The sequence below is a fragment of the Caloenas nicobarica genome, chromosome 1, assembly GCF_036013445.1.
Source record: "Caloenas nicobarica isolate bCalNic1 chromosome 1, bCalNic1.hap1, whole genome shotgun sequence".
NCBI lineage: Eukaryota > Metazoa > Chordata > Aves > Columbiformes > Columbidae > Caloenas > Caloenas nicobarica.
Window position 1 is genome coordinate 41,379,599 of NC_088245.1, and position 9,626 is coordinate 41,389,224.

Genomic DNA, 9,626 nt, shown 5'->3' on the forward strand with positions numbered 1-9,626 from the left:
AGCAAGCAGCACATCTCCTTAGGCAGATGGGGACCTCCGTCCCCTGAGTCTCTCACCACCAGCAGCCACCACTTCTGCGTAGTGCTGCTCCCAGGCTCAGGCAGTTCAGATGTCCCACTGGACACAGCTCCCACCCTCACATCTGCTGTGAAAGCACTGAACTGATTCTGTTGTGGTCCTGTCTATGTGCAGGTGGAGCAGGAGACATCCCCCTGATGCCACAGGTCCCAGGCTTCCAGCCTTTATCATCACGGGAGTCACTGTTTCTCAACCCGACGAGCACAGACTCTGCCTTCAGTACAGATGTGGGCTTCTGGCTCTTGAAACTGCAGGGTCTCCAAGAAGATCCTGTTCTGCCCCAGCGCTGACCAGAGCAAGAAGCCTCACATACTGCCTGCAGCACAAGACTTGCAAAGCCATATCCTCCCACAGGAGAGCTCAGCCTGGGGGGAGGCTCTGACGTTACAGGGGGAGCTGTTCCAGTGGCTATGGGAGACCATGGCTGATCGTGGGGATCCTGCCCCGCTCCGTGCACCCCACTGTGCAAACCCCTGTGTCTGTTGGCTGCTCTCTGGGAGCTGCGCTCTGGGCCTGGCGGTTACATAGGTGTCTCCCTAATACCTGCTATCTGTTAGTTACAATAATATATAGGCAGTAAATGTCACATGAGATAATTGTACAAAAACTATAACAATGTTGGTAAGAGTCACTTGGTCATTAGGCAATTATTGTAACAGTGAAATTACAGCACAGGTCCTGGCAGGCCAAGACAAGGCCAGACAAAACCTGACAGGGCCCAAGTTACTCACACAATGCAGAGCCTGTGGGCTCTTACAAGCAGTGGCAGCACCACGACAAGGCTCTGGTACACGATGTGCCAGTGACAGCCATTCCAGCTTCTGCTTCCTTTTCCTGTGCTTCTTCCAGTGTTTGATACACAGTTAGTTCCTCTGCAAGAAACTCCACCTCCTGTTTCCAAGGTGGTCTTTTTGTGGCCTCGATTGTGCTGCTCCCAGTTCCAACCAAACTCAAGGAGAGTCTGGAGCAGGTCCTGTATTGAAAGATAGCAATGGTCAGAAGCATCTGCTCCTAGTGGCTGATTCTGCCTAAGTCTGTGAAGAGGCTTCCTGCTCATTTTAAAATTAGCTTTTCTTTGAAGAACAGCCATACATTGCCCTGGCTGAGGAATGTTTGTGTTTACAAAGCCTCTTAGTGGCTGCCTGGGTACCACACAACCCTTAGGTAACTGTCAGTTTGCACAAGACGCCATTTCCTCCCTCAGCTTGTCAAAACAGACCATGTGCTATAGATCCTGGCCTGAGACAGAGCCTAGCCCAGGCCCTGAAAGTGTGAGAGCACAACAGGCTCCCTCTGCAGTGGTTTCAGCACCATCTTTGCCTCCATCGCAGTTGAAAAGCCACCGAGCTGCTCTGTCAGCCTTGCAGGCAAGTTGTATGCATAGGCATTCGCCTGCCCGACTTCAATCTGGCACTTTGTTTAGAAAAACGGGGATTTGATGATTTGCTTGAGTTGCCTTAGTTGCACTCCCTTAGAACAGGGTCCTGGTTGTAACTCTCCAGCAGGGATCCTGCATGCGGTGGATATTTGAAAGGGAAACCTGTTCTGTAACCGGTGCTGTGGGTAGCTGATGAGCAATCAGCCATGGCTCCAGTCTGCATTCCCTGTTGTCGGGAGTGTGGTGGATTTAGGGAGGGTGGAGGAATTACTGTTGACACCATCTCCCTTAGCCATCTTTGAAGCCCTTCACAGCTCCTGGTGAAGTTGGCACAGCTCAGACTTGTTCTCCCCAGGTGTGCTGGGTGGTGGCAGTTTTTGGCGTATCTTGGGAACACAGAGCTCTGTGGGATGCAACCACAAGCTCTGTCAGTGGGTGTTTTGCTTCTCCCCATGTCCCCACAATCCCCAAGGCAATAGCAAGAATTGGAAGGCAGTGACAGTGACATTACAAGAAGAATACTCTTTGCCAACCCTGCTCCTCTGGCTGAAAGGGCATTGTTTCTGCTGCCCAGAGAAGTGAAGAGTCCTTCACTTAGGTTTGTTTCCTTCTTCACTTTTGCTTTCTGTTGTCTTTGCTGCCCCACACTGTTGGCTGTGGCCTTTCTAAAATGCGGAAAGAATGTAGGTACGGCTGCATAACCTGTGGAGGAAGAGTCAGAACAGCATGGGACTCTGGGGCTGGCGAAGCAAGGGCTCAGATGTAGGGGCATCCCTGGGCTGATATAGAAAGGATCTGCAAGGGCTGGAAGGCAGGACTTCAAATTTTGGCTGGGACATTAGGCCTAGTAAGCCAGGGCACAGCCTTCTGCACTACTGCCAGAGGTAGCAGCCACAGGGGTAGGGGCTGTGGGGTAGGAGCGGGGTCTGCAAACATAGCACTGAAAGCCAGGGCCCTATTTTCTGCTCATAGCAACCGCAGCTCCCTAAGCTGAAGGTCCTTCAGGCGTTTGCTTTTCCTGTGCTTTCTTGAGATCACAGCAAGAGCAACAGCAGCAGTCAGGGAATCCTGTGTTCTTCCTGTGCAAATATGTTCTCTTCTGGGAGCAGGTCGGTAACTTCAAGTTTCTCTACAGAAAACCCTTAGGAAAGGTATTTTGTACATATGTTTTTTTAGTCCACCTACCATAACCCATGCTGTTCGTCTCCTGGACTGCAGACCATGTGCTGTGTCTTGCCTGAAAAAGTATTATAGAGGCTCGTGGGGGTATGTGAGGGAGGAAAAGGATGCCTGGCCCCACACAGCACACTCAGCCTGCTTGGTTCATGGAGCAGCACATTTTTTTTTTCTGTTGTAAGATCCAAAAGGTTCCTCTGAGGGAAGGAGAGCTGACAACAGGTCATAGCACGGACACTAGCTACCCACTATGGTGCTAGATCAGTACTGTGCTGAAGCAAAGAATTTCATTTGCTTTGATCGCAGCTGCAGTGGAGATTACATTTCTGTCCAGCCAAAGATTGGGACTTGCTTTTTAAGTTGGTATCCCAAACAGCTTCCAGTCTGTGCTCTACACCAAGTCATGCAAACCCACGGGCAAGACAAGTGTCTGTCCTTGCTTGGTGTTGCCACTGAAACCCACAGCACACACTGCCCAGCCCAGCTGGCGTTCTGCAAACCTGCGAGATGATGATGATGAGATGATGAGATTGAGATGAGATGAGATGAGATGAGATGAGATGAGATGAGATGAGATGAGATGAGATGAGATGATGAGATGAGATGAGATGAGATGATGAGATGAGATGATGAGCTAACCCACTTGTGTTCATCTGTAGTCATCAGGAGCCACCCTGCAGCTTCAACTGCACCGTACAAGGTGGAACCAGCCATTAAAGCAGCAGATGGGAATGGTATGAATGTTCTGAAGCATTGTGCTGGGGCAACAGGAATTTGCCACTGCCTTTCTGGCAGTTTTGAAAGGAAATTCAGGAATCTGGTCTCTACATCCATCCTGTGATGATCAGCTGGGGGAAAAAAAAAAAAGCTTTCTTTTAAAGCTGGATTCTTCCTTGGATCATGCATCGCTCTGCCATGATGGAGGCTGCTAGGCCACTCTCTGGTACTTGTGATGTTTCTTGTCAGGCACCTTTTAGCCTTACAGAGGTTTTTAATGTGTTTGTACTGCTGGGACATGGGCGGGTGGAGGTGGCAGGAGAGTGAGACTAATGTATTGCCCTTCCCTGTTGGACTCGGCCAGTTTCTGATCACAGAAGCTCATCGCTGTTTCTCCTGCAGTTCAGTTGGCTCCAAGGAATCAAGGGGACAACAAGATTTTTTGTACCAAAGCAAATCTTTATCCATCCTTGGGACAGAATAGGGAGTTAAAGTCAGAAGGCTTCTTTCCAGGATGATTTTGTGGGTTTTTCCCTCCTCCTTTTTCCATCAACAAGGTGTGAAGATTAAAGTGTGGCACTAAATGTCTCCCTGGTGAGCAGAGGTTTGGGTGCCATACAACAGGAATCTCACCAGGTCTGTGGACTGAAAGCCAGGGCAGCCCAGGGCCTGCGGTGTGACCTGGGTCTAACAGGACCCGTGCTGCCAGGGCTTGTAACCACATTCACTGGCTGGGTTAGAGCCACCAGAAGTTAGAACCTCAAAATCATGAGTTTAAAAATAAAGACCTCAGGTGCTCTCCTGTTTGGTTGCTGTTTTCTGAGCTTGCATTGAAGGATTTCAAGCCTTTTTTCTGTCACCTGAGCCTAATTCCCTAGTGTCACCACAACCAGTGAAAAAGGGCCTGTAAGGAACATTTAATGAAGAACTGTTGTTTTTACATAACTGAGGACCTGGCACCTGACCCCATCAGGGGGGAAGGACCGAGAGACATCAGACTATGAATTTTTAATGTAAAACACAGTCTCTTCCCAGAATATATACTGACACCTGTATACATACTGATACCTGTATTTACAAGTTAATTTAGGGGGAAGGTCTGAGAGACATGGGACTATGAATTTTTAATGTAAAACACAGTCTCTTCCTGGAATATATACTGATACCTGTATTTACAAGTTAATTTAGGGGGAAGGGCTGAGAGACATGCGACTATGAATTTTTAATGTAAAACGCAGTCTCTTCCTGGAATATATACTGATACCTGTATTTACAAGTTAATTTGGGGGAAAGTGTAGCCAAAGTACCAGAAATCCATATTGATAAGGGGAAGGGTATTGTATGCGTTGGGGTAGTCTGTAAACCCTGAAGTACCCAACCAATGGGGAATAGGGGAGGGAAATTGCGGCCAGGACTTTGAGGGGATATAAGCGGGGGCTTTTTGCCCTACTGGGTGTGCCTACCTTTAGGTAGAACACCCAGTCTTGCAAAATTGTTCTTAAAATATGCTTTGATGAGAGATCCTGCCTGGGCCTATTATATTTGCAAAATAATTGTTTCCTAGAGGCCCTTAACTGTGACTTGGGAAAGCATATGTAAAGGGTTTTCACCTTTATAAACTGCATATTATGTGCCAGGTCATATAGGTGTCGTAACGTCTCGTCTTCTGCTATTAGCTGGACTCCCTGGTCCTCCGGCCTGCCCATTCTGCCAGGGGAGGTGACCTGGCAGGACACGGTGGTGCCTCACATCTTCCCAGGCTTGCAGAGGAATCACGCAGGCAGCACAGCTCAGCACTCAAAACCCGGATTTCTTGGGGGAATGGGATGGGGTAAAGTACAATACTTAAAACTGAGGATTATCTCCCAGTTAAGTCTTCTCTCCCCTTTTTAGGACAGCCTTGGAACTGGGCATAGTTGTGTTGGGTTTTTTTGTTTTGTTTTTTAATCTGGGCACAATTTTTGTTTTAGCTTTTTTGCATTATTTGTATGTAGAGCTGTGTTGACATATACTGGCAAACCTACCATGGTAAAAAAATAGCAAGAAAGGACAGACTAACTTAGTACCTATGCTCCTAACTGGGATGCTTGTTGAGTCTGGAGTTGGCTTATTTGTTCAGCACACCAACTCTTGAATCTCTCTGTCTGTTGCACAGTGTGATTTAATGACAAGTTGCTGTAAATACATAAGAGCATCAGTGCAACATTAAGGATGATCTGACAAGGGTTTTCTGTAAATTCCATGCTGGGAAACTCCCTGCCTTGAAGGTTTGTTTGGGGGTTTTTTGTTTTGTTTTACTTAGACGTTTTCCCGGTGGGGGTTGTGGAGCCGGTGCTTCACTGGGTAAACTGCAGCAGTGTAGAGGTGGCCATGATCCCCGAGGTAGTCGGCCTGGAGTCAGGGGCCTCCCTGCCCTCAGGGAGGTAGCCAGGAGCAGTGGCACGAAGAAGTCACTCAGGATCTCTGAAACCGCCGTGTTCATAAATTGTGAGTAGCTAATAGCAAAACAATCTCCTGTTGGGTGAGTTGCTGCCTCTGCCATCTCTGTGTGGGGCAGGAGGAGGCTCAGCTTCCAAAACGAGGGGGTCGGAGAGTGAGTTTTGTCAGGGTACATAAGAAGGGAAAACAGAAGACCGAAAGACGCATTCTTGCCTTCCTGGTCGTTAACGGAGCTGCATCTGTCGTTTTGGGGCTGTTATATTGGCACGTCCCGCTCTGTACTCAAGCCAGCTATACGGGGGCACTGGGGCAGTAGCAGCACCACAGTCTGTCAGAAGATTTGCTTGCTGCTTTGTGTTCAGAGCACCGTGGTTAGTGCTGCTGTCCCCTGGTCTGGGGACATCCTAATCATTTGCGTGCTTTTTCCTGCCCCCGCTCCTGCAGAGTCCAAGCCATATTTCCTACTCCTGACCCCGCAGCACTGAAGGATCGGCGTATGGAGAATCTGGTGGCTTATGCTCGGAAAGTGGAAGGGGATATGTATGAATCGGCAAACAGCAGGGTGAGATGCCGTCCTCTGTCGTCCAGTCGCGTATCTCTGCCTTGACCCCATAGTGCTGGGGAGGGAGAGGGGTGCAAGCAGGCGAGGCTCCCAGGCTGAGGAAGCGCGTGTTCAGGGTTGCTGGATGGGGTCTGGGAACCAGCCAGCTGCCGGCTTCTGCCCAGGTGTGCCGGGAGTCGGGGTGGTGCCTGTCGGGCTGTGCTGTGCCCGAGACTCCTCGGAGTTCCTGAAAGGCAGCGTGAAGATCTTCAGTGTGATTCTCCCAAAGAAGCGATGGACATGAGAAGAGGAATGTCTGGTGTTGGCCTAATGGTTGCCAGCAATGCCCTTAGCAGAGCCCCTTGTTGCCGGGCAGAGGTGAGGGCAGCTCCTGCGAAGGGAGAACCACCCGCACCCAAGCCAAAATGTGTGTGTGTGAGGCTGTTTTACGAGGTTGGATCACTGGGACCTGTTGCCTTTACTTATCGTGTGTGTGTCATCTCCTTTCCTGACTTGTGTTCCTCCCCAACAGGCAGAGTACTATCACTTGCTAGCGGAGAAGATCTATAAGATTCAGAAGGAGTTGGAGGAGAAACGAAGAACCCGGCTGCAGAAGCAAAACATGATCCCAAATGCTCCGGGCATGCCACAGGCTCCCATGAATCAAGGGCCCAACATGGGACAGCCGCAGCCAGGGATGTCTGCAAGTAAGAACAGTTGGGTTACTGACTGTCGGGTGCAGGAGAATCCTGTACTGTCACGGTCAGGCTGGTGACCATTTCCCTCTTTTTATTGCACAGTTACCTTTGTAGAATTAGTCTGCCAAAAGTTAAGCAGACACCTTTATATTTATTCTGTTTGCTTGTTGCTTTTCTAAGCTGTTCTGCCTTACTTTCCTATTTCAAAGACAGTATCATGAATATGACCAAGGGTTACAAGTCTATAAACATTTTTTCTTCAAAATGGCTGCCTTCCCCATGCTGATGACAGAAATGAAAGCCTTGCAGTGTTTTTTTGTTTTCTTACGGTGTCAGCATAGGAGGTGAGAGGAAAAGCATGACTAAAGCCATGTGCCACTTCCCACTGCACTCAAGAATTTGGAAGCTGGCCCTGTAACCAAAATGGCTGCTGGTTGGTGCTGGAAGTCAATCTAGACTCATGGACTGCCAGGATTCTCTTGAGCTCTTTGAAACGACAGTAGAAAATTTAAAAAGGAGGCTCTTGGGGACCTGGAGCACGAGTTCCCCACCCCAGAGGTGAGGGGACAGTCCCAGTAGACAAGCACAAAGAGCCAGTATGTGCCAGTGCTCCCGAAGGAAGTCGTGGTGATGAGGGACTGAGCTGGTGCTGAAGTACAAAAAGCTTCTCCAGCTGCACAACTTGGAGCCGAGCGCCTGTGTCCAGCTCTGAGAAACCAGCCTGGCCTCTGTCCTGCAGGAATAATCCCTCTCATTGCATGCTGGACTCCTTCTGGGCTTTCATCTGACAGCAGCCTTTTTGTAATGATCTTTCTAGAAATTTTATTGCAGATAGCATCAAAACAGAGACCAGGCCCAGAGCAGCAGTAGGGAAGGAGGCAGAAAAAGTGAAACCTAATGTCAGTTTTGGCTTTTCGTTTCTTGAAGTTGTCAGTGCTGTTATATCCCTGAAGAAAGGAGCTGGCGTTACAAAGGTATTACGATTAGTGTTACATAACAAAGTTTTTATTATTAAAGAGAATATAAGTATTCATTAATCAATTTGAATTTGATTCAGATTAAAATGAAATTATTTAAATACTATCATTTATTGAAAAGTTTTATTTAAAACCGCAATGTCAAATGAACAGCCACGGGATGAGGACTGCCTTTAGGCCTGTTCCATGTCAACACAGAACTCATTTGTGCTTAAGCTTTCAAGAAGCCTTGAGCCAGCCTGGCTGCGACCTCAGGGAGCGGTGCTGCTTGTTCTACTCTGGGAAAGAAGCAGGGGATGCGCACCAGCAATAGCTCGTAATGTGTTACGTGAAAGATTACTGCGGTAGAAGGATTTAATGAACCTCTAGCTTCATATCCGTGTCTTTTCTGGAAACGGCTTTGTTGTCCGTCATGCAGTGCACTGTCTAGCAGTATTTGCAAGGGAATAACAGCCTTTATAATTTATTTCATTGTCAACGACATTATTTAAGTACTTTAAAACTTTAAAAGCAGTTTTCTGTTTCTTAACAGTGCTGGAGGATTGTTTGGAAAACCTGAAGCTGGAGGATCCCTGACGCTACAGAAATCTGCTGATCACCTGGCACGCAGTAGGCTTTGCAAGCTCCCCACCACTGGCCCTCTGTAATGAGGCTGTGACCCCAATCACCACCCAGGATCCCCAGCGTGGTTCACATGGATCGCGACACTCCTTTGCCTTTGGAGCAACAGGCTGTAGCCTCGTGTTAGTGCCTTTGGGTTGTCTGGAAAATAAATCCATGTATGTCTGTAACATGGGGCAGCCTTTGGAATGGACCTGCTCCCCACTGCCTCACTTCCCCCTGCGACTGGGGCCGCACTATTGCATGGGAGAGGAGCTGTGAGTGTGCTTCACACATCAGTTGTTCAGCCACTCACTACAAAGTCTGTACAGAGCAGGAATGTTCAGTACAGGCTTTTAAATTTTTTTTTTCTTTTTACAATGTCAACACAATGAGGGTGGTAACAAAATAAAAGGAGTAGAATGGGAAATAGAACTTACTCCAGGGGGCTTACAATTTGAGTAAAAGAGAATCAATGCCAGAGACATGGAATCATTTTGGCTGGAAGAGACCCTTGAGGTCATTGAGTCCAACCATTAACCGAACTCTGTCACTAAACCATGTGCCTAGGAATGTCAACTACGCATCTTTTAAACACCTCCAGGGATGGCAACTCCACCACTTTCCCTGGGCAGCCTGTTCCAGCGCATGACAACCCTTTTGGTGATTAATTTTTTCCTAATATCCAACCTAAACCTCCCCTGGCACAACTTGAGGCCATTTCCTCTTGTCCTGTCACTTGCTACTTGGGAGAAGAGACCAACACCTTCCATGCTACAACCTCCTTTCAGGTAGTTGTAGGGACACTTGCTGCTTGGCTGTTCTTGACAGCAAGCCAGGGTGCAGGATGTTGCTACTGTAAGGAACGTTTAAAGAAGGAATGTTGTTTTTACGAAACTGGGGACCTGATGCCTGACCCCAGCTGGGGAGGAGAAGGACTGAGAGACATCAGACTATGAATCCTTAATGTAAAACAAAGCCTCTTCAAACTAATCCTGGAATGCAAATTGATTACTGTATTT